This window comes from Somniosus microcephalus, chromosome 25, assembly GCF_052327205.1.
Source record: "Somniosus microcephalus isolate GS21.2 chromosome 25, FLI_Smic_1.0, whole genome shotgun sequence".
NCBI classification, from domain to species: domain Eukaryota; kingdom Metazoa; phylum Chordata; class Chondrichthyes; order Squaliformes; family Somniosidae; genus Somniosus; species Somniosus microcephalus.
In genome coordinates, this window is record NC_141011.1 from 46,535,596 (window position 1) to 46,560,732 (window position 25,137).

General features: G+C 49.0%; 1 long non-coding RNA gene across 4 annotated transcripts in view; it reads left to right on the top strand.

Annotated features, from left to right (window-relative positions):
* The window catches only part of LOC147100767 (uncharacterized), a 43,215-nt gene extending 20,821 nt beyond the window's left edge, over positions 1–22,394 (top strand). For all 4 annotated transcript variants that reach the window (XR_015073564.1, XR_015073566.1, XR_015073563.1 and 1 more), the window contains 2 exons: positions 503–2,695; positions 17,271–22,394. This is a non-coding gene — a long non-coding RNA (uncharacterized LOC147100767). The remainder of the gene's footprint in view (positions 1–502; positions 2,696–17,270) is intronic.
* Positions 22,395–25,137: the final 2,743 nt, after the last annotated feature.

A 25,137-nucleotide genomic window follows, 5' to 3' on the forward strand; every position in this document is an offset into this window, starting at 1 on the left:
CGGCGCCGATTGCTGCTTTTGTTTTTTGGAGGCAGAGGGTTAACAGCATCAGAGGATAATGAAAGAATGCCCTCCTTCGGTTCAGAAGCGAAGGGGTGGGGATGAAGTGCCCACAGCCCCAGGTCTTGAAGATTAAGGCGAGCAGCGGGGGGTGGGGGGAGGTGGGGGGGAGCCGTTCTGCAGGTGGCTGCTTTTCCCTTTCAGCCCTGATTGGACGCACAGCATGGAGATGAACCATTTCCCAGAATCCTGCAGCAGATAGTGTTTTATCCGCGCTGTTGGCCTCTCTCAGGAGTGCGGGAGGAGCCCTGCTGGGCAGAGTGTCTCGGCCTAGTTAATAAACTCCACAGTTCACCACCCTGAGGTGTTTTCTCAGTGAAAAAAAAATGGGCACTCGAAGAAAAAGGCTCCTCAGCAAAGCGTAAAATATGTAGCCAGTGGGAATGTTAATTTACTTTTTCTGTCAGTATTTACCACAGGCTTCTTTATTCACTCTCCACAGGAGCTTGAGACTCGTAACTCCTACTTCAATGAGAAACAACAAATCAGGCAGACAAAATATAAAACTATCCACGAGCAAATTGGATGGAGCGGGTATACGCTGGACTAAATCCACAGCAGCGTTCTTAAGATGGATTGATTTTTGTTGCTACGGCCTCTCTTTTAAGCTGAGCGATTAAAGCTTTTAATTGAAGTCAGGAATTAATAGTGAAATCGTACCTCCCGCATCATCGGAATGCATGAGGATGTTATACACAGCTCAAACAGCGCACAACCTCTTCGAAACATTTCGTCAAGCACTTCTCTTTTTTCTGACCGCCCCCCCCCCCCCCGCCCATCTCTCCCGAAGGTGCCGACTCTTGATGGGTTACAGTGCAATGGGCACCAGCGCCCTCTCCTACCTCACCCAGATGACCGTTCTTCACGTCAGAGTCTAGACAGACAGCGTCAGCGGGCTGTTTTGATCACGACTGGTGGGCGGGATCACGGCTGAGGCCGGTCCTCTCCTCACCCCAGACCCACGCCCGCACACTTTCCGGGAGAGGTCACTGGACAGCAATCAGAAATGGAGCTTCTACATAGGAACAGGAATAGGCCATTCAGCCCCTCGAGCCTGTTCCGCCATTCAGTTAGATCAGGGCTGATCTGTATCTTAACTCCATCTACCCACCTTGATTCCCTAACCCTTAATACCCTTGCCTAATAAAAATCTACCAATCTCAGTGTTGAAATTTTCAATTGACCCCCAGCCTCAACAGCTTTTTGGGAGAGACAGTTCCAGATTTCCACTGCCTTTTGTGTGGAGAAGTGCTTCCTGACATCACCCCTGAACGGCCTGGCTCTAATTTTAAGGTTCTGCCCCCTTGTTCTGGACTCCCCCCACCAGAGGAAATAGTTTCTCAGTATTTACCCTATCAAATCCTTTAAACATCTTAAACACCTCAATTAGATCACCCTTTAATCTTCTATACTCAAGAGAATTCAAGCCTAGTCTATATGGCCTGTGCTAATAACAACACTTTTAGCCCCGGTATCATTCTGGTGAATCTGGGCTGCTCCCCCTCCAAGGCCAATATACCCTTCCTGAGGTGCGGGGCCCAGAACTGAACGCAGTCCCTGTGTGGTTATTTTTCCCTGCTTAACCCAGTACAGCTGTAATGTGTCAGCTGTGGCTCAGTGGGCAGCACTCTTGCTTCTGAGTCATGAAGGTTGTGGGTTCAAGTCCCATTTCAGAGACTTGAGCACAAAAATCTAGGCTGACACTCCAGTGCAGTGCTGAGGGAGTGCTGCACTGTCGGAGGTGCCGTCTTTTGGATGAGACGTTAAACCGAGGCCTGTAGGGGGTGGCGTGTGGCCAGTCAGTTATGCCCCTGACTGCCTGTGAGCGGTTCGAATCGCTCCCACACCCCTGGGTTCTCGACACCGGACTTAGGTGTAGGCGCCGATACAGAAAAACGAGTAGACAGTTGGTTTGGTACAAGAAAACCGTGAACTTTATTAAAACGATAATAAAAATTACAGATACTGAGAAAATCACTATGTAGTTACAGGCTTATCAAAAAGAAAATACACTTAAATGGGAATGGGGAACACACGGCACATCGAGGGAAAACAAACTACGTTAACAATCCCCTTATCCTTATCCCACCCCTATACCTAACTAGATTAAGCTAAGAGGGGCCAGGAATTCATGCTCACCAAGTCAAGATCTGCTGAGTTAAAACGGTTGTGGGGTTTGGGGTTCGCTCTTTGTGCTCTCTGGGGCCTGCCGTCGTCACGTGGTCTCAGGGCGCTGCAAGGGCATCGTCCAGGTAAAGTACCCCGAAATTAAAGTCTTTGCTTGGGTACTTTACCTCGCAGGGGTGATGGTTCCTCTTCTTCGGGTGGCAGCAGTCGAATTTTGCATGAAGATGTTCGCAGGCTAGCTGGATTGAAGGCCCGATTATTCGAAGCGTTCTTCAATCTTCTTCCAATTCGTCTCGTCTCATCTCATCTCATCTCATCTCGTCCCGTCTCGTCTGGCCTGGTTTGCCCGTGTTTGCCTGGTGCGATACCGGGCGTCCATGATGGATTTGGGAAGACACAAGCAGTGGCCAGGCAGCAAGCGCGGGAGGAAGAGAGCAAGAGAGCGTTGGTTACCGATGGGCCTACAATTATACTCCTTCTGAAGGCCCTTGTCTGCGCGCCAAATCAGGTCAGTCTATTGTCCAACTTTTGGCGGGCTGTTTTAAATGATTATACCAATCTAAGTTAACTGGCTTTAGATGACTGTTTATCGTACCCGATGGCCCCGATGTCCGGGTTGTATTGTCATTAATGCATTTTAATCGGCCTGTCCAGCCTTGGTGGCTCCCTTGAGCTGTTTCCGATTATTTACGTGGACAAACTAATGGCCTCATGTTTAGGCCTAACTGGGTTTGACCTGTTTCGATCTGACACAATGCACATTCAGGGTTTGCCTAGCTGTCTGGTTTTTCAAACACAAAGTCCTTTTCACAGAAATGCATTTTAAGTTTCGATTTCCCAAAACTGCCTGTTTGTGCTGCAGAGTCCAAGCTTGTAAAATCTTACAGGCTTTTGGCCACGAGGTGCGGACGCCATCTTTTGGGTACCCTTTTAAAATTGTCCATACAGGGTCCCTTTCATTAATAACCTTGGGGAATGTGGGAATTTTGCGAACCTTACAGGCCCCGTCTGCTCTCTCAGGTGGACGTAAAAGATCCTAAATGACACTATTTTTGAAGAAGAGCAGGGCAGTTATCACCAGTGTCCTGGCCAATATTTATCTCTCAATCAACATAACAAAAACAGATTATCTGGTCATTATCACATTGCTGTTTGTGGGAGCTTGCTGTGTGCAAATTGGCTGCTGCATTTCCTACATCACAACAGTAACTACGCTTCAAAAAGTACTTCATTGGTTGTAAAGCGATTTGGGACATCCTGAGGTTGTCAAAGGCGCTATATAAATGCAAGTTCTTTCTTTTCTTTTTCTCCCCATCCATGGAGCTCACCTTAACCCGTTTCACCAAGCAGCTTTGTGGTGCGCAGACTGTAAGAGAACCGTTCTCCCTGGACATTGCCTTGTTTGCTCAATACGGATATTTGTTTTTTGCAGTTTTGCTCCAATCCTTATTACATTTCCTCTGTTTCATTCACAAGACACTACCCCAGATCGTTCGACACAAAGTAAGGATTATGCCCCTCCCTATCTCTGTAATCTCCTCCAGCCCCACAACCCCCCCCGAGATATCTGCGCTCCTCTAATTCTGCCCTCTTGAGCATCCCTGATTATAATCACTCCACCATTGGTGGCCGTGCCTTCTGTTGTCTAGGCCCTAAGCTCTGGAATTCCCTGGCTAAACCTCTCCACCTCTCTACCTCTCTTTCCTCCTTTCAGACGCTCCTTAAAACCAACTCATTGACCAAGCTTATGGTTACCTGCCCTAATTTATCCTTATGTGGAACGGTGTCAAATTTTTTGTCTTCTAATACTCCTGTGAAGCGCCTTGGGACATTTTACTACGTTAAAGGCGCTATATAAATACAAGTTGTTGTTGTTGTAGTAGAAGGGTTAAATTCTGGTTCATTTATTTCCTCTCAGCCAGTTCATGATCTCATTTGAAGCATAATTAAAAATATTTTAATTGGCAGAAAAAACCCAGAATGAGGACCGAAAAGTCTATTGGCAGGATTTTCATTGGGCCGTGGAGGCGGGATTGGAGGCGTGTGGGGGGTTAAAATCCCAAAATCTGGGGGCACGAACCCATCCCGCCCCCAACCCGCCTTCATGCCAGTTTCAAAGGAGGCGGATACCCGACCCGCACTGGGACCCGCCTCCCTGAGGTGGGAAGGGGATTAGTGCCAATTAAGTGCCTGTTAACAGGTAGTTAACAGGCAGTTTTTAGCCTAATCCCTATTTTTATTCTTGAAGTGTGGGATTCCCGATGGCTCCAAACCACACCAAGTTAGCAAGGCAGGGTCGAGATGTCCGGTGTTCAGGTGAGTGATGGGTGCATGAGTGCAGAGGTAAGTGTGTTTCGTGTGTTTAAAGTGTTTAAAGAAGTTTTACTTACCTTTACAGCCTTCCTTCAGGTCTTGGGAGTCCCTCATCTCACCGGCACAGAAAGCAGAATGGCCGCAATCTGTCAAAAATCTGTACCATTCAGCTTTCTGTTCTGGAGAGATCTCTAAATCATCCTGAGAGGAAGGAATTAACCTGGAGTACAGATTGTCAGTGTTTGACAGGTTCAAACAGCTGTCAAACACTGATATTTCACCTGTCAAAAGGTCTTGACAGATGAAATATCAATCTGTGATGTCACCTGTTGCCGGGTGGCCCTTAATTGGCCTACTGAGCTCGCTGGGTGGGCTCAACAAGGTCAATCAAGTGAAAATCGCGTGGGTTGGCTAGAACTCGATGGAGGCGGGACTACAACCCCGAAAGTTGTAGTCCCGCCCCCTACCCGCCTCCTCAATGAAAATCCAGCCCCATGGCTCAGAAATTCAGGCATGTCATATTTGGGCCACACGAGGGCCGCAGGAACCAATCCCTGCGGCTGAACGGTGAGTTCCAAGACACATTGATAATAGGGCTAGGGGGCCTCATTATCATCAAGCTGGTGAGCTGCGGAGAGTAACAGGCAGCTTGCCAGCGAAGCAGAATGGATGACCGGCTCCACATTAAAGTAAGTAAACATTTAAAAATCTTACCTGCTGCAGGTAAGCCTGGTTTTTCCCGAGTACAGCCAGCGCCAGCTGTACTCAGGGCAAACCAATCTTGCCAACGGGGCCTTAAACAGGCGTTTATTTGCAGTTTGAAAAGGGCGCAACGCCTGTTTCAGGCCATGTGGGCAATGCACGCTGATTTTTTTTGTCCTTTACCAATATGGCGGACGCCCCACTTCCCACTTGTAAGGGGTGTGCTCTTTCAGCCCACCCTATTGGAGGCTTAGTAAGGCGTTTAGCACCCAAAGGAGGCGGGGCTGGCCAGTCAAATCTCTAGGCCTTTGCTTTGCAACCAACACCCGTGGAACCATTTGAGTCCGAAGAGCAGAGGGGCGGTGGGGGGGAGAAATCCGGTTGCCTCTGGTACCTCGGCCTATGACCGCAGGCTGTTGAAGTTTGAGAGACTTCATGGGTGTACCTGACCCTGATGGTCACCCTCGCGCGCCTCCGGCCGGGATCACTGGAGTCCGATCAGAGGCGGGTAGCTGATTCCGACCCCCACCAGCTCATGGTCAGTGAGGTCGGTGTTGACACCCCTGTGGCTGCCCCTGTCTGGGATCACATACAAAAAGGAAGACTTGCATTTATATAGCGCCTTTCACGACCACCGGACGTCTCAAAGCACTTTACAGCCAATGAAATAGAGTCACTGTTGTAAAGTTGGAAACGTGGCATCTAATTTGCGCACAGCAAGCTCCCACAAACAGTAACGTGATAATGTCCAGATAATCTGTTTTCGTTACGTTGATTGAGGGATAAATATTGGCCAGGACACCGGGGCTAACTCCCCTGCTCTTCTTCAAAATAGTGCCATGGGATCTTTTACGTCCACCTGAGAGAGCAGACGGGGCCTTGGTTTAACGTCTCATCCGAAAGACAGCACCTCCGACAGTGCGGCACTCCCTCAGTACTGCACTGGGAGTGTCAGCCTAGCTTTATGTGCTCACGTCTCATGGAGTGGGACTTGAACCCACAACCTTCTGACTCCGAGGCAAGGGTGCTGCCCACTGAGCCACTGGCTGACACTGGCTGAAACGATTATCGTTGCAAAAATCCGAAAAGAAATCTACAGAATGGTTTATAATAACAACAGGAAACGCTGGAAAAACTCAGCAGGCCAGGCAACATCCGTGGAGAGTGAAACAGGGTCAACGTTTCAGGCCGAAACCCTTCGTCAGAACTGAGAGAAAAAAGCAGGAAATGAAACAGATTATGAAGCAAGTTTGGGAGCTGGGAAATGGGGGAGGGGATGGAAGAACAAAAGGGAAGGTCTGGGAGGGGTGAGGAGACATTAAGAGAATTGTTTAATAGGAGGGTGATTTGTTAATAACTGAAATAACAAATGAAACCTGTGCATTTATCCACACATACTGCAGGCTTACTGGTGCTCGTATCATGAAGGGAAGATGTACTCCCTCTGAAAGGGTGATGATAGTAGCGTGGGCAGACAATGACAGTAATAAAACTCTAAAAAACACTTTCATTACCAGCTAATGATGGTGCATTTGATCTACAAGGGCCTTAGTTTATAGCCTAGGATTTTGCATTAGTGACTTAAGTTTACAACATGTAATAGAGGGCTCTGCCTGCATTGTGGGCTTTTAGTGTAACACCAGTACTTACAAGATGCAAAGATTAGACAGCGGGATCATTTATTTCCTCTTGCGTTTAGATTGTCACAATATACATCATGAAGTAACTTGTGAAACTTCAAACACACAACAACAACTTGCATTTATATAGCACCTTTAATGTAGTAAAACGTCCCAAGGTGTCTCACAGGAACGGGAATCAAACAAAATTTGACACTGAGCCACATAAGAGAGAGAGACTTGCATTTCTATAGCGCCTTTCACGACCACCGGACGTCTCAAAGCGCTTTACAGCCAATGAAGTACTTTTGAAGTGGAGTCACTGTTGTAATGTGGGAAATGCGGCAGCCAATTTGCGCACAGCAAGCTCCCACAAACAGCACTGTGATAATGACCAGATAATCTGGTTTAGTGATGCTGATTGAGGATAAATATTGGCACAGGACACCGGGGATAACTCCCCTGCTCTTCTTCAAAATAGTGTCATGGGATCTTTTACGTCCACCTGAGAGAGCAGTCGGGGCCTCGGTTTAACGACTCAACTGACAGTACAGCACTCCCTCAGCACTGCACTGGAGTGTCAGGCTAGCTTTATGTGCTCAATTCCTCTTGCAGCAGGACTATGAACCCACAACCTTCTGACTCAGAGGTGAGTGTGCTACCAACTGGACCACACCTGCCCTAATATCAAGGCGATATTAGGACAGGTGACCAAACCAGTTTTATTTTCTCCCTTCTCTTGGAGACTCTGTACTCTGCTCAACTACTGTCCCATAGGTGTTGCCAGCCCTCCTCTGCCTCACCTAAGCAGCTATTCTGCATCCTTGTTTACAAATCCCTCCATGGCCTCACCCCTCCCTATCTCTGTAACCTCCTCCAACCCTACAACCCTCGAAGATCTCTGCGTTCCTCCAATTCTGGCCTCTTGCGCATCCCTGATTTTTTTTCGCTCCACCACTGGCGGCCGTGCCTTCAGCTGCCTAGGCCCTAAGCTCTGGAATTCCCTCCCTAAACCTCGCTACCTCTCTTTCCTCCTTTAAGACGCTCCTTAAAACCTACCTCTTTGACCAAGCTTTTGGGCAGCTGCCCTAACATCTCCTTATGTGGCTCGGTGTCAAATTCTGTCTGACAACGCTTCTGTGAAGCGCCTTGGGACGTTTTACTATGTTAAAGGTGCTATATAAATGCAGGTTGTTGTTGGTTCCACTCTTGCCTATCTGATCATAGCCAGAGCAGCTCAACAGCAACAACCTTATCAAACAAAACTCATCTCCTTGACCAAGCTTTCATTCACCCCTTTGGCTTGGCATTCATGTTTCATTATGCATCTGTGACGTGCCTTGGGTTACTTTTCTGCAGTAAAGGCGCTCTATAATTGCAAGTTGCAGTTGATGTTGTCTTCACACGATGACTATGCAGGCTCATTTTCTAGCAGGAAAGCTTTTAGCACTGGGAAAGCTCTTGTGATTTTACACATGGCGCACTTACCGTTTAAGACCTTGGGAATATGCGAACACTTCTAGTTTATTGGGTAACGTGGTAAAGTTGGTCCAATGGCTTCCATTGGTCTTTCTGCTAACCAGCCCATAATTAGTTGCTGGATTCAGCTAACAAGATTCATTACATACTAGAAAGGAACACGCATCATTGCGGAAAACTGCCTCTCCCCCCTCCCGATCTCTGCAATCTCCTCCAGCCCTACAACCCTCCGAGATATCTGCGCTCCTCCAATCCTGGCCTCTTGCGCATCCCTGATTTTAATCGCTCCACCCTTGGCGGCCGTGCCTTCAGCTGCTAAGTGTCTAAGCTCTGGAATTCCCTCCCTAAACCTCTCCAGCTCTCGTTCCTCCTTTAAGGCGCTCCTTAAAACCTGCCTCTTTGGCCAAGCTTTTGATCACCTGACCCTAATAGCTCTTTATGTGGATCGGTGTCAAATTTTGTTTGATAACGATCCTGTGAAGCACCTTGGGATGTTTTACTACGTTAATAAATACAAGTTGCTGTTGAAATTGATTTTTTTAAAATATAATTAAAATATATATTTTAAATAATATATATTGAATAGGGGAATTAATCTTGTTTTTGCAGTTGAGGCCTGCATGGACCTTATACGTTTGCATCCCAGATCATTTCACTTGAGGTATTTTGAATTAGATTCTAATTAAACGTGATCTGTTTTGTTAAAACCTAATTCTCCAGATAACATAAGTGGATGGAAGCGATCACCGTCACCTTGGGCCAGCCTTCTCCTCAAGGGAAGGACAATGGACGGCCTCAGACAGGCCCACTGAGACAGGCTGCTTGGAGTCAGGCCTGTCGAGATAAGCCATACTCCTGCGGGCTAAGACAAGGGAGTTTGGCCCGTCCACTGAGCTGGTGGGAGAGCACCGCCCTGGGGATCCTATTATCCTCTCTCCTTTAGCCTCACCTCCTGGGGTCCGTTCTGTTTAAACCTTATTTGTCTGGTAAAACTTTGACTAAGGCAGACGTGCAGTGGGGGGGCTTGGGTCAATATTGGTTTTGTGAACAGATGGAAAAATGTTGAAATGTTCAATTCTATTCGGTTACCACTGTGCTATTAGTTCCTGGCTTGAAAGGCCCTGGAGTCTATTAGTGTAAACAGCCTTTTGTCTTAATGCTCAGGCTCTGGTAGGAGGCAAGGGCCCAAAACAAAAGTCACCAAGATTAAAGTCTAGCCAGGAGTGCAAAGGAATGAAAAAAGAAGGCAGGATTCAAAGCTTTGCGAATAAGAAAGGAAAGCAAGGACACACAGGCTGTAAACCGACCGAGGAGAAGCTAACGTGAAGTAATCAGATCACCGCCATACATGTTATTTATTGGCACAATCTGAAGTTTTGTTTTTCTTTCAAATAATATTGGCCCGAACAGATCTAAATAGAACCATGTTAGTTTACTAGCTCCTTACTGGAGCAATCCACAACTAATCCCGCTGCCCCGCTCTCTCTCCATAACACTCCTCTGCTTCAAATATTTATCCAATTTTCCCGTAACAATATGCAGTAGTTACTCCCTGTGGCATAGCATTCCATGCTCCAATACCCCTCTGCATAAAGGAATTTCTCCTAATCTTTCTCCTCGCTCTCTTAGTCAAGGTTTTAAATTGATGACCCCCTTGTCGCTGACTCCCAACCAGAGGAAATAGTGTTTCTCCATTTACCCTATCACGACCCTTTATCATTTTAAAAGCCTCTATTTAAATCACCTCTTGGCTTTTCCGCCGCAATGGTAGAAAATCCCCCAAAAATCAAATCTCTCCTCATCACTACGGTTCTAACTAAAACCAAGAGTTCCTGGAGTGCCGGGCTATCTTTTGAGTTCCTTAGTTGTCCTGGACAAAATTGCATTTATATATCACATCCCTGAGAAATGTCTTGAACCACTTCACGCACAACACATTCGGTGGTAAGATTTGCTGCTGTAGTAAAGGTGGTTACAATGTGGGGAAAGATTCTGGATAATTCCAGGGAAATTCTAAGGACATCCCTAAAAGATCCAAGACTTACGCACACACAGTAGCAAGAAAAGAAACATCGATGGTAGTCGACAGATTTGACACTGATCGCGCGGGCTCAAAGCTGGCTTTGTTGCCAAAATAGGGAACGAGATAGAAAATCGCATATCTGGTTAAAGAAGAACTGTTGTCATCCTGGGGGTGAGGGGGTGGGTGGGGGGGGGCGGGGGTGAGGGGGTGGGCAGGGAGGTGTCAGACCAAGAACAAACCCTTGTCACTGTGATGCCGACATAGGCAAGAAATGAGTTGACGGTTGCATTCTATGAGATAAAATACAGTAAGTATCATGAACGTTGCCATGGATACAAGGCACTGGCTCATGCTGGGGTTGGGTTCCGCTGCCCCCGGCAACCCTTTGGTATCCCCACCCCAGGTGGTCATTCTTCAAACACAAGCAGAGACAGCGAGTGTCAATAGGTTAATTAACAGGGAGCATTACAGCTGTCCCTACCCAATATCCACGCAACACAGCTACAACAACTTGCATTTATATGGCGCCTTTAACATAGAAGCCGTATTTCCTTTTCCCCATCCATGAGGACCATCGCTGGCCTCTATCCCCGCCCGCTTCAAGTAACTGGTGGTGGGAGTGGCCACTGGGCCTGGGTCCCTGATGGATTTCTCTCCCAATGGGAGGGGCCACTTGGTAACGAGCCCCGGGTGCTTCTTCTTCCCTCCCTAGCCCAAGGTGCGCCGTAGCCATTTATCGCTCTTCTGCTGCTACTGAGGCTGAGAGCTGCTAACTCAGCACCAAGTGGAGAGTTGAACCGACAACCTTCCGCCGCCGGAGAGGCGATGCAGATCCAGCATTTGAAAACAACAACAAAAAAACATGCTTGCATTCATATGGCGCCGCTGACATAGAAAAATGTCCCCAAAACACTCCACAGTCAAAAAAAAACAAGCTGGAGGCTGGGCCGAATAGGTGGGTTTTATGGGGGGGCTTAAGGGAGAAGAGGGCGTTCAAGAGGCGGAGGGATTTAGGGCGTGAGGCCTGGGCGGCTGAGGGCATGCCCGCCAATGGTGGGGCAAAGGGAGGGGGGACGCACAAGAGGTCAGAGTCAGAGGAACAGAGAGTTCGGGGTAAGGGGTTGTAGGGTTTGAGGAGGGTACAGAGATAGGGAGTTGTGGGGCAGTTCCATTATCGATACAGTCCTGACTATATGGTGATGAAATGGGAAATATCTGAACAACAGTCTGTCCTTGAGGAACTGTACAACCTGTAAGTAACATTCAGCAAAATGAAATGTAGTTTTAGGAAATCTCTGATGTTATTTATTTTCCTGTAACTTGCTTTGCTGCTGCATGTGCCGTGAACAATCCCCGTGAAGCAATGATCTTTATCACCCCCACAATTAGCAGCCGACTCCCTGCTTTTCCCTTTCATCGCTGCAGGGAACGGCAGAGGAATCTTCTCTTTTATGTTGGACCCCAGGGCTTCTTCACGCAGTCTCAGGGAACGCCAGAATCCCAAATGTTGTGGCACTGTAAAACGCCACTCTCTGTCTGTCTACAAGCCCGAGCTTTCAAATTCCACCTGGCACACGCCAGCTCAGGCACTTTAGTGGGACATTGATTGCGATCTTCTGCCCTTTTAAGGTGAATATAGGGGACGGAATGAAGGGAGAGAAAGCTGCTACAAGGCCATTCCATCTATGGGACCATCTAAGGGCCGTGACGGCTGCTTCCCGGTGCTTATAGTGTCAGCTGTGGCTCAGTGGCTCTCTGAGTCAGAAGGTTGTAGGTTCAAATCCCACCCCAGGGACTTGAGCGCAAAAATCTAGGCTGACATTCCAAGGGAGTGCGGCACCGTCGGAGGTGCCATCCTTTGGATGAGACGTTAAACCGAGGCCCCGTCTGCTCTCTCAGGTGGACGTAAAAGATCCCATGGCACTATTTCGACGAAGAGCAGAGGAGTTATCCCCAGTGTCCTGGCCAATATTTATTCCTCAGCCAACATAACAGAAACAGATTACCTGGTCATTATTGTATTGCTCTTTGTGGGACCTTGTTGTGTGCAAATTGGTTATTGCGTTTCCCACATTACAACAGTGACTCCATTTCAAAAAGTACTTAATGCTTTGAGATGTCATGAAAGGCGCTATAGAAATGCAAGTCTTTCTTATTACCACCTTCCCCATGACGGCTCTGGGAAGCAGCGATAACACAGGGTAGATGGGAGAGAAATCCATCAAGGGATCCTGGCTCAGTGGCCATCCCTGTCCCCCGTTACATGAAGCGGGCAGGGATAGAGGTCCTGATGGTGGGGAAAGGGAATGCAGGTCGGGCAGTGAGATGGCAGTAGGCTTCACTATATCCAGTTTCCTTCATTCTTCGCAGAGACCCCACCTAACTTGGTGCAGGATCATGAGGCAGAGTCCCGGCTAGTGTGCTGTTGTGGGTTGTGTTCCAGAATGATTTGTACTTGTGCCATTTATTTATGAACAAATTTCTCCCCTCCTCTCCTCAAGGTGTTGACTCTGTCGCTAGGGCACATTTCCACATGGACTGGTCACTCTCCTCTGCCTTCACCAAGTACAGAAAGCATTTACATTTATATAGCCCCTTTCCTGTCCTCAGGACATCCCAAAACAGCTCACAACCAATGTTGTAATGCTATACAAACATGGCAGCCAATTTGTGCACAGCAAGGTCCCACAAATAGCAAGAATAGTCTATTTTTGATGATGTTGGCTGGGGGAGGAGTGTTGACTGGGGGGAAGAGTGTTGGCTGGGACACTGGGAGAATTTGCTGCTCTTTTTCTGAAAAGTACATAGAATCATAGAATCATAGAAATTCATGGCACAGAAGGAGGCTATACAGCCCATCGTGCCTGTGCTGGCTGTAAAAGAGTGACCCAGCATAATCCCACTTTCCAGCTCTTGGTCCATAGCCCTGTAGGTTACAGCACTTGGCAGACAAGGCCTCGGTTTAATGTCTTACCTGAAAGTAGCCATTCTTTGTGCAAGTGCCTTGACAGTGAATGATTCTATCCTCACCCGACATTCGCACGTGCACACTTGCATTCAGCGTAAGTACACACCAAGCAAGAGTAGAACCTCTAGCGCAATTTCACCTCGGTGAGCGGGAAAGGGACCTGAGCTAAATTATGGAGGGCCTTTGTTGTTTCGTATGATGAGAAAAGCTTATAACGGGATGTCTAGTTTGGCTCTCCTTTCGATGGCCTCCTGAGATGCCGAGTGGAGAAATGAGGTGCCTCCCGCCACAGATCTCAGTGGGCGGGGTGGTGTGATGTGTTCCACGGTCTGGGTCTCGTGGCCACAGTCGCACTTCGGGCCGTCCCCTCATCTTCCACTTGTGGAGCAGGCAGCCGCATCGTCCGTACCCTGTGTGGATTGGGTTGAGCACTGTCCACTGTCCTCGAGGGAGGTCGAAGCCAGGGACCTGTGCTGTTGGGTCAGCGATGAGCTGTTGGTTCTTTATGTTGCGTTGGGTCCCACGATTCCCCCCACCTGGATAGCGGGTTGATACCAGCTGCGTGAATACTGGCTGCGGTTTCCCAGAATGGCCGGCGCGATTTTAAGCGCTTTTGTGGTTTTTCAAGTCTTGGTGAATGGGAAGGTCGATGTTGCTCAGGAATTTTTTCCCATCTCGCGGAGCACGGTGGCGTCGCGGCAAACGGCAGGCGGGACAATGTGGGACAGCACCGGGGGTCACTCAGCTGGTGTCCCTATCTTTCCCTCACAGCTCGATCAGATCAGCAAACTTATTTGAAAGTATTTTAAAATTAGAAGTTGCTGTCTCTCATTGTTTGGTTTGAATGTACAATCACTCTGCACTGAAGTGAGTGTTTCTGATTAAAGAATAAAAGTGGGAAATACCAAACACTTCTCTATCTACACCCATTGTATTCATTCCTGTATTAACACTTGAGTAAATTCAACTGTAAAGTCTGTCAGAAGAATGTTATCCTCTCACCTGATAACAAAAAAGAATTAAAGGCGAGGCTAGAAATAATTTATTTACACAGGAAGTGAACAGAATGTGGAAACCTTCACCATAAACCGTTGTTGTTGGAAGTTGCTTGAAATTTATACAGGGCCCTGGTGCGACCACACCTGGAGTATTGTGTACAGTTCTGGTCTCCTTACCTAAGGAAGGATCCTTCCTGCTCCTTAGACAGTCCCTCGGAACCGAGGATGACTTGCTTCCACATTAAAAATGAGTTCTCAGGTGACTGATGAGTCCAATGTGGGACCTACAGTCTCTGTCACAGGTGGGGCAGACGGTGGTTGAAGGGGCGGGTGGGTGGTGTGCTTGGGTTGACGTGCACTCCTCGCGCTGCCTGCGCTTGACTTCCGCTTGCTCCCGGCGAAGAGACTCGAGGTGTTCGGCGCCTTCCTGGATGCTTCTCCTCCACTTTGTGCGGTCTTGGGCCAGGGATTCCCAGGTGTCGGTGGGGATGTTACACTTTTTCAAGGAGGCTTTGAGGGTGTCCTTGAAGCATTTCCTCTGGCCACCTGGGGCTCTTTTGCCGTGCCGGAGCTCCGAGTAGAGCGCTTGTTTTGGGAGTCTTGTATCGGGCATGCGGACGATGTGACCCGTCCATCGGAGCTGATTGAGCGTGGTCAAAGCTTCGATGCTGGAGTTGTTGGCCTGAGCAAGAACACTGACGTTGGTGTGCCAATCCTGCCAATGGATTTGCAGGATCTTGCGGAGGCAGCGTTGGTGATACCTCTTCATTGCTTTGAGGTGCCTGCTGTATGTGGTCCATGTCTCTGAGGCATACAGCAGGGCGGGTATCACTGCTGCCCTGTAGACCATGAGCTTAGTGCCAGGTTTGAGGTCCTGGTCTTCAAACACTCTCTTCCTCAGGCGACCGAAGGCTGCACTGGCACACTGAAAGCGGTGTTGGACTTCGTCGTCGACGTCTGTCCTTGTTGACAGTAGGCTCCCGAGGTATGGAAGGATATACTTGCCATAGAGGGAGTGCAACGAAGGTTCACCAGACTGATTCTAGGGATGGGGAGATTGTCCTATGAGGAGAGATTGAGTAGACTAGGCCTATATTCTCTAGAGTTTAGAAGAATGAGAGGTGATCTCATTGAAACATACAAAATTCTTACAGGTCTTGACAGGGTAGATGCAGAGAGGATGTTTCCCCTGGCTGGGAAGTCTAGAACCAGGGGTCACAGTCTCAGAATAAGGGGTCGGCCATTTAGGACTGAGATGAGGAGAAATTTCTTCACTCAGAGGGTGGTGAATCTTTGGAATTCTCTACCCCAGGGGGCTGTGGAGGCTCAGTCATTGAGTATATTCAAGACAGAGATCGATAGATTTTTGAATATTAAGGGAATCAAGGGATATGGGGATAGAGCAGGAAAGTGGAGATGAGGTAGAAGATCAGCCAAGATCTTATTGAATGTCGGAGCAGGCTCGAGGGGCCAAATGGCCGACTCCTGCTCCTATTTCTTAATGTCCTTATGTAAAAGGAGAAACCTGAGAAGGTCACAGGGAGTGAGCAGACGAGTGGGGTTAGACAAGATGGTTCACGTGTAGAAAAACACTGGCACAGACTTGAAGGGCCGAATGGCCTCTTTCTGTGTTGAAACATTCTGGATTCGCTAAGTAATTATAAAAGAAATAACTTTCATTTATAGAGAGCTTCATCACACCTCTCAGAAATATCTCAATACGATGTACTACTTAAATGTACGTTTACTATTATTGAGGCAAATGTGGCAGCCATTTAGTGCACAGCAAGATCCCACAGAGAGCACTAAGAACAGGTTGCCGGCTCGTGCAGTGAACGCAGGTTGGCTGAATATCTTCAAGAGAGAGCGGGGCCTGTTTCTGGCTGGCGCGGAGATCACCTCGTACAAGAGGGAGGTCATCCTGCAATGTGAAGCAGGGCCGATGTGATCTCCTGGGCTAGTTTCAATCGTCTAATAAGGTCAGGGAGGAATTTTCCAATTTTTCCCTCCCCCTAATTGGTTTGGATTTTAACTGGTTTCTCGCCTCTCCCACAAGATTCCATGGCTCCAGGTGGGGTGAGGCGTGTCTGCCTTGTGCCACATTACAACAGTGACTCCACTTCAAAAGTACTTCAGTACCTCCTGTATGCCTCAGAGACATGGACCATGTACAGCAGGCACCTTAAAGCACTGGGGAGGTTCAACCAACGCTGCGTCCACAAGATCCTGTAAATCCATTGGCAGGATAGGCGCACCAACATCAGTGTTCTCGCTCAGGCCAACATCCCCAGTATCGAAGCTTTGACCACGCTCGATCAGCTCCGATGGACGGGTCACATTGTCCGCATGCCTGATACGAGACTCCCAAAACAAGCTCTCTACTCGGAGCTCCGACATGGCAAGAGAGCCCCAGGTGGGCAGAGGAAACGCTTCAAGGACACCCTCAAAGCCTCCTTGAAAAAGTGCAGCATCCCCACCGACACCTGGGAATCCCTGGTCCAAGATCGCACAAAGTGGAGGAGAAGCATCCGGGAAGGCACCGAACACCTCGAGTCTCTTTGCCGGGAGCAAGCAGAAGCCAAGCGCAAGCAGCGCAAGGAGCGCACGTCAACCCAAGCACCCCACTCACCCGCCCCTTCAACCACCATCTGCCCTACCTGTGACAGAGACTGTAGGTCCTGCATTGGACTCATCAGCCACCTGAGAACTCATTTTTAATGTGGAAGCGAGTCATCCTCGGTTCCGAGGGACTGCCTAAGTAGTAAGTAGTACTTCATTGGCTGTAAAGCGCTTTGAGACGTCCGGTGGTCATGAAAGGCGCTTTATATAAATGCAAGTCTTTCTTTCTTTCTTGTCTTGTGGTGCACAAGACATCACAATTATACGGGACAGGCTGGATGGACTAGTGGGTCTTTTCCTGTCCGTCATTTCCGTCTGTGTGACCATTTAATTTAATCTGCTTTTTTTTTTGGTTGAGACAGGAATACTGTCCGGGACACCGGAAGAACACTATGCTCCTCATTGAGTCGCGCCATGGAATCTTTAACGTCCACCTGAACAGGCGGACAGGGCCTCAGTTTAAGGCCTCCTCTGACGGACATAACCTGCAACAATGCAGCGCTCCCCCAGTACCACACAGGAATGCCAGTGGTGGAAATGTTCAAAGCTGGCTCTTCAGAAATTTTTTCCCCCCGTGAGTCCCAAATTCTTTTGGTAATTGGATAAAGTGGTGCAGAAAATCAGTTATTCGATGAACAGGAATTGACTGTACAAGCGAATGTGTTACTGCCTGCAGGGGTTCGAAGGTTCATTATAACGCATGCCTGCACACGCACTCCTGTTGAGAAACAAGGCACGAGAATGCAGGAAATATAAATATAAACATCTGTGATTAACGGAAGTGGTCCCAAGTGAACTGTTGCCATAAAACAAGCCTTCATAGCTTCTTACTCACGCCAGCCCAGACCTGGTGCGGTCGTTGACACTGTTGTTTGGGTGGATGATGGATGCCTTTCCTAATGCCGTGGTTATGGTGGCAAAAAGAGGTCAGACCTGCCTTCAAAATTGTAGATCCCGCAGTCACTATACAGCAACAACTCATATTTATAAGAGCAAAAGAAAGACTTGCCTTTCTATAGCGCCTTTCACGACCACTGGACGTCTAAGGCTCTTTACAGCCAATGAAGTACTTTTTGAAGTGTAGTCACTGTTGTAATGTAGGAAATGCGGCAGCCGATTTGTGCACAGCAAGATCCCACAAACATCAATGTGATAATGACCAGATCATCAGTTTCAGTGCTGCTGATTGAGGGACAAATATTGACCAGGACACTGCAGATAATTCCCCTGCTCTTTTTCGAAAGAGTGCCACGGGATCTTTTACATCCACCTGGGAGAGCAGGCGGGGCCTCGGATTAACGCCTCATCTGAAAGACGCCACCTCCAACTAGGAGTCTCAGCCTAGATTTTTGTGCTCAAGTTTCTGGAGTAGGACTATGAACCCACAACCTTCTGACTCAGAGGCGAGAGTTACGCCAACTGAGCCACAGCTGACACAAATAAAGATCCTTTAACATGGTTGAGCGTCCCAAGGCACTTCACAGGAGCGAAATCAGACAAGAATTGGCACTGAACCAAAGAAGGAGGCATTAGGACAGGTGACCAACTGCTTGGTTGAAGTGGTAGGTTTTAAGGGGCGCCTTAAAGGAGTAGAGAGAGGCGGAGCGGTTTAGGGAGAGAATTCCAGAGCTTAGGGCCTGGACAGCTGAAGGCACGGCCGCCAATGATGGAGGCCAGAGTTGGAGGAACGCAGAGTTCTCAGAGGGTTGTAGGGCTGGAGGAGGTTACACAGAAAGGGAGGGGCCAGGCCATGGATGGATTTGAACACAAGGATAATCATTTTCAAATCAAGGCGTTGGTGGATGATGCCAATGTAGGTTAGCGAGCACAGGGGGTGATGGGTGATCGGGACTTGGTGCGAGTTTGGACACGGGCAGCAGAGTTTTGGAGGGGCTCACGTTTATGGAGGGTGGACGATGGGAGACCGGCCTGGAGACCATTGGAATACAAGTGCTTTAATATTGGCACTATTTTCGTTTTGGAGTGAGGGGGATTATTGCCCACGGAATAGCTTTCAACGTTTACAGTGCTTACACCAGTTCTCGCAGCAGTTCTGAGGGAGTGACGCCTTTGTTGGAGGCGCTGCCTTTTGGATGAGATGCTAAATTGAGGCCCACACCTGCCTGTTCAGATGGATGTAAAAATTGGATGAGCAGGGAGTTCTCCTGGTGTCCTGGCCAACATCGACCCGGCGTTACTTTGATCTTGTTGGCGCTGGTTGAGAGAGGAATGCCGGTCGGGATACTAGGAGAATTCCCTGCTCTTCTTCGTGGGAATCTTTGACATCCACTGGAGCAGAAAGGCAGTGCCTCGGTATAATGAAAGACAGCATATGTGGGAGACCTTGGGCTGATAGCTGTGCCTCAGCAGAGTCACCGTGTGAAGGTACTTACAAGCGTGCAGCCAACTGCCGGCACGCAAGCAGCCCTCCCTCTGTTGGCTGCATTCCAAAGTGTAGCGAAGTCCAGGATCCAGGAACCAGCTGCACTCTAGACCTCACAAGCCTGTTCCAGTTATATAAATACAGAGAGCTGTTGCTGTGAGTTTGATTGCAGTGCTCTTTCAAGAAAGGAAGAAAGAACTTGCATTTCTATAGCGCCTTTCATGACACTAGGATGTCTCAAAGCACTTTACAGCCAATGAAGTACTTTTTGAAGTGTAGTCACTGTTGTAATGTAGGAAACGCGGCAGCCAATTTGCGCACAGCAAGCTCCCACAAGTTCCCAGCATCGAAGCTTTGACCACGCTCGATCAGCTCCGATGGACGGGTCACATCGTCCGCATGCCCGATACGAGACTCCCAAAGCAAGCGCTCTACTCAGAGCTCCGACACGGCAAGAGAGCCCCAGGTGGGCAGAGGAAACGCTTCAAGGACACCCTCAAAGCCTCCTTGAAAACATCCCCACTGACACCTGGGAATCCCTGGCCCAAGACCGCACAAAGTGGAGAAGCATCCGGGAAGGCGCCGAACACCTCGAGTCTCTTCGCCGGGAGCAAGCGGAAGCCAAGCGCAGGCAGCGCACGTCAACCCAAGCACCCCACCCACCCGCCCCTTCAACCACCGTCTGCCCCACCTGTGACAGAGACTGCAGGTCCCGCATTGGACTCATCAGTCACCTGAGAACTCATTTTTAGTGTGGAAGCAAGTCATCCTCGGTTCCGAGGGACTGCCTATGAAGAAGATTGGCCCCAGGACGCCGGAGAGAGCTCCCTCCTGCTCTTTTTCAAAATAGTGGCATGGGATTTTTATTTTACAATCTGTCAAATGTTGGGAGAGCAGAACTAAAAGAGCATACCACTCTCCCGCACTTATACCCCAGTCACGCTGCCAGTCTCCCTCTGAACCGGCGGCGAAGTGCGTGGCGCCTGCGCAGAGCGCTCACGACAAATTGCTCATCGATCATGCATGACTCTCTGTCCATGTGAGATCCTGTTCCTGGGGTCTCCGGGTATACAAATCAGCCCAGTTCCCACGCCGTCAGTGACAGACTTGCACCTTCTCCTTACTGCCTCCTCACACTTACTGTGTGGATGTGACTGAATCTCTGTCTCACACGTTTGTTGCAAAGCACTCAGCCCCCTTTTCAGGAGGTGGTTGACTGTTCCAACACTGCCTTATTCACCAGCTTTCTCCGTGCCACTCGCTTGCATGTTAATTTGACCTCCCCGCCCATCAAACTTATTACTTAGCACCTAGTGATGATGGGCTATCCAGCTCCGAAATCACAAGCACATCCTGTTTTACTACAGATAGCCAGAGGCATCCTTATCCTGGCAGCAGAATCTTAGATCCTGCTCCGGGGCTATAGGAATGTGAACACGGGCAGGTGGCACATGGATGCCACTCTCTAGCAGCGTCAGCTGTGGCTCAGTGGGTAGCACTTCTTGCTTCTGAGTCAGAAGGTTGTGGGTTCAAGTCCCACTCCAGGGACTTGAGCACATAATCTAGGGCTGACACTCTAGTCCAGTGCTAAGGGAGTGCTGCACTGTTGGAGGTGCCGTCTTTCAGAAGAGACGTTAAACCAAGTCTGCTCTCTCAGGTGGACGTAAAAGATCCCCTGGCACTTCTTTTGAAGAAGAGCAGAGGAGTTATCCCCGGTGTCCTGGGGCCAATATTTATCCCGCAATCAACATCACTAAAACAGATTATCTGGTCATTATCACATTGCTGTTTGTGGGAGCTTGCTGTGCACAAATTGTCTGCTGTGTTTCCTACACTACAACAGTGACTCCACTTCAAAAGTACTTCATTGGCTGTAAAGCGCTTTGGGACGACCGGTGATCATGAAAGGTGCTATAGAAATGCAAGTCTTACTTTCTCTCCGCTGAACTACAGAAGCACTAAGTGCGTAAGCACCTCAGGAAAGCCCCAGGTTTGATCCCCTGCCTGTGCTGTGTTAGCTGATCTCTGGGCGTAGGGCCATTTGGCATCAGTAGTCCTGGTTTAGAGTTGCCTGCTATCAGGCACCCTCCCTGCTCTAAGTGCACATGCTTAGGCAGTGGGTGAGGGCAGGATCAGATCCAGCAGTGAGTACTCTCGTGGTCGGACAGACACTGTCTGATATGTGAAGAATGCCCACACGGGTGAGGGTGCAGCGGGTGACTGGCATCGACAGAAGAGGAGAGCAAGGAGATGGGGAGAAAACTGGCAGATGAAGGAGAGAACTGAAAAAAGGGATAGCGTGTATTTTAGTGGTGGGATAAGACACAAAAATCTGGTCTTTATACTGGCAACGTGTAAATGGTCAGAATTGCCACCAGTTCCATCAAAACCACCTCTATTGCCTTCAATGGAACTGAATATCGGGCGGGGGCGTATAATAGGCGGCTGATGCGATTCCACCCGTTTAGCTTCACTGCCTGGTGAATTTCTACCGCAATTAGGAAACACTTCTACACACAAAGGGAGGTAGAAGTTTGGGACTCTCCTCCGCAAATGGCAATTGATGTTAGGTCAATTGTTAATTTTAGATCGGAGGTCGATAGATTTTTGTTAACCTAAGGTATTAAGGGATATGGGCAAAGGCGGGTATATGGAGTTAGGTCATAGACCAGCCATGATCTTACTGAAGGGCGGAACAGGCTCAAGGGGCTAGGGACAGGGTCACTGGCAAGGCTTGGAAGCTAAGCTAGAGCCAGGCCTGGTTAGTACCTATAGGGGTGACCATCAGGGAAGACCAGGTGCAGAAGGTCATGGAAAGAGCCCTGAGGAGGGGCGGTTGGTGAGAAGGTCACGGAAGGAGCCCCGGGAGGGGCGGCTGGTGAGCAGGCCCAGGCGTTGGGCTGAAGATTGTCAGACAGGAGAAATGGTGGAAATGGAATGGCGGCGCGCACAGACGCAGCGGCTTTGCTTCTCCCAGGACGGTGCTATTTACGTTTAATGTTAATGTTATTTGTACTGGACTCATGGGAGCTTGCAAGATCACATTTCGTTGTTCATGTACTTGTGCATTGTACAATGACAATAAAGTTGAATTATTATTGAATGGCCTCCTCCTGTTCCTGTGTTCCTATGACAGTGAAGGAGAGATTTTTGCATTTGGGCACTTTTATACTTGTGCTCCTTTCGGTTGGAATCCAGGAGGCCTGCATCTCTGAAAAGAAAGAAAGACTTGCATTTCTATAGCGCCTTTCACGACCACCGGACGTCCCAAAGCGCTTTACAGCCAATGAAGTACTTTTTGAAGTGTAGTCACTGATGGAATGAGCCAGCTCCATGCCTGTATTTTGTCTTTAAATCCTTCTCCCTTATCCTGAATTGTAGGACCTGTGTTTTTTGTTGTGTGGCCCTACAGTCCGGAGACTCAGATTTAACAGTAGGTAGCTCTCGTAGAATCCGGCCTCAAGTTGCAATGGGGCCCGAGCCAGCCAACCCTACTGAAAATGGGAGCCTTGTCCCCATCCAGTCCCTGTTCAGCACATTGAGAATAATTCAATAACAACCATCAATTAACTGCCTCAGCCACTCGACACCAAAGTGCGTGAAGACTATTTGCATTCTAATCGCTGGTGTTGAGGGGGAAGCATTATTTTGTGTGTTCTCGGTCCTGCCAGTTTCCTGATTGAATAATTTTAAAAAAAGCAGCACAGCTTAGGAGCTGTAATACCTGTTACACTAATTTCCTGAGTCACAATGGGAACGGGACAATGCGAGTGTGACCCATGCAGGCTTAGCAATTGCCTTCCTCCCAGTCCCTTCCTGTCCGTGGGTTACTTACTGAGCCCATTTGAATGGAACTTTTCCCACAGGCTTTTGAAGTGCTTTTATATAATAGCAGCCCGGATGACGGGAGATACGTGGGTCTCCTACTCTCGACTCCACCCTACGCCTCGGAGAAGCGAACTATCGTGGAGTCTGGGAAACATAAATTTGCAAAAGGTGCCCTCGGATTAAAGGAGCCGGTTTCAGCAAAGTGAACGCAGTGACCTGGTCCACTTGTTTACACGATGGTCATTCATTTCCACCTCCCACCCTCCCCCCTGCCCATTGTCATTTGTTTAGCCCGGGAGATCGAGGGAGGCAATCTTGACCTAACCACGATAGCAAAATACTGCAGATGCTGGAAATCCGAAATAACAACAGAAAATGCTGGAAAAACTCAGCAGGCCAGGCAACATCCGTGGAGAGAAAATAGAGTCAACGTTTCAGGTAAAAACCCTTTGTCTTGACAAAGGGGTTTGACCCGAAACGTTGACTCTAATTTCTCTCCACGGATGTTGCCTGGCCTGCTGAGTTTTTCCAGCATTTTCTGTTGTTATTTTTGACCTAACCACCGCTCCCCTTGTCCCCCGTCGGGATACCCACGGGATCGAGTGCAATGCCGGTTTTAAGCCCCGCGCCAATAACACTCTCCACTGACTTCAGATGCAGAATAAAATCGGGCCGGCTGCAAGAGCAGCATTGCACCCCATCCCGTGAGTTTCCCGACCGGAGGGTTAAGTTAAAAATGCCCTCCCACCCCCGTCCATCAGCTGCTCCCCAGCGTTTACACCGCTGATCCCGAATCCCGAATCCCTTTATATTGTCAGCCGTGGCTCCGTGGGTAGCACTCTCTCACCTCTGAGTCGGAAGGTTGTCGGGTTCAAAGTCCCACTCCAGAGGCTTGGGCACAAAACTCGAGGCTGACCCTCCAAGTGCAGCGCTGAGGGAGTGCTGCACGGTCAGAGGTGCTGGATCGCGAGTTGCCCCTCAGTTTCCATAAGCAGAGGCCATTTGTTTAGTTCAGATTCCAAGACACCCGCATCCGTGCCTCAATTTCTCATACAATTCTACCGTCGGGATAAAAAATAAAGACTTGCATTTCAAGCGGGGGTGGGCGGGGACACTGGCGGGTGGGGGTTCTGGTCAGTCGATAACAAGAGTGGGATCTTGTCTGAATTTTCCCCTCCCTAACTTGGGCCACTAACAGCAACAACAACTTGTATTTGTATTCTGCTTCTCCTTCTTAGGCAGTCTCTCGGAACCGAGGATGACTTGCTTCCTAATTAAAAATGAGTTCTCAGGTGACTGATGAGTCCAGTGCGGGACCTACAGTCTCTGTCACAGTTGGGGCAGATGGTGGTTGAAGGGGCAGGTGGGTGGGGTGCTTGGGTTGATGTGCGCTCCTTGCGCTGCCTGCGCTTGGCTTCCGCTTGCTCCTGGTGAAGAGACTCGAGGTGTTCGGTGCTTCTCCTCCACTTTGTACGGTCTTGGGCCAGGGATTCCCAGGTGCCGGTGGGGATGTTATACTTTTTCAAGGAGGCTTTGCGGGTGTCCTTGAAGCGTTTCCTCTGCCCACCTGGGGCTCTCTTGCTGTGCCAGAGCTCCGAATAGAGCGCTTGTTTTGGGAGTCTCGTATCGGGCATGCGGACAATGTGACCCGTCCATCGGAGCTGATCGAGTGTGGTCAAAGCTTCGATGCTGGGGATGTTGGCCTGAGCAAGAACACTGATGTATTTACAAAGCGCCTTTATCGTTGTAAAACGTCGCAAGGCGCTTCACAGGAGCGTTATCAAAAATTTGACACCAACATAAGGAGACATTAGGACAGGTGACCAAAAGCTTGGTCAAAGAGGTAAGTTTTAAGGAGCATCTTAAAGGAGGTAGAGAGGCGGAGAGGCTTAGGGAGGAAATTCCAGAGCTTGGGACCCAGGCAGCTCAAGGCACGGCCACCAATGGCGCAGCGCTGGAAATCGGGGTGGCGCAAGAGGCCAGAATTGGAGGAACGCAGAGACCTCGGAGGGTTGTGG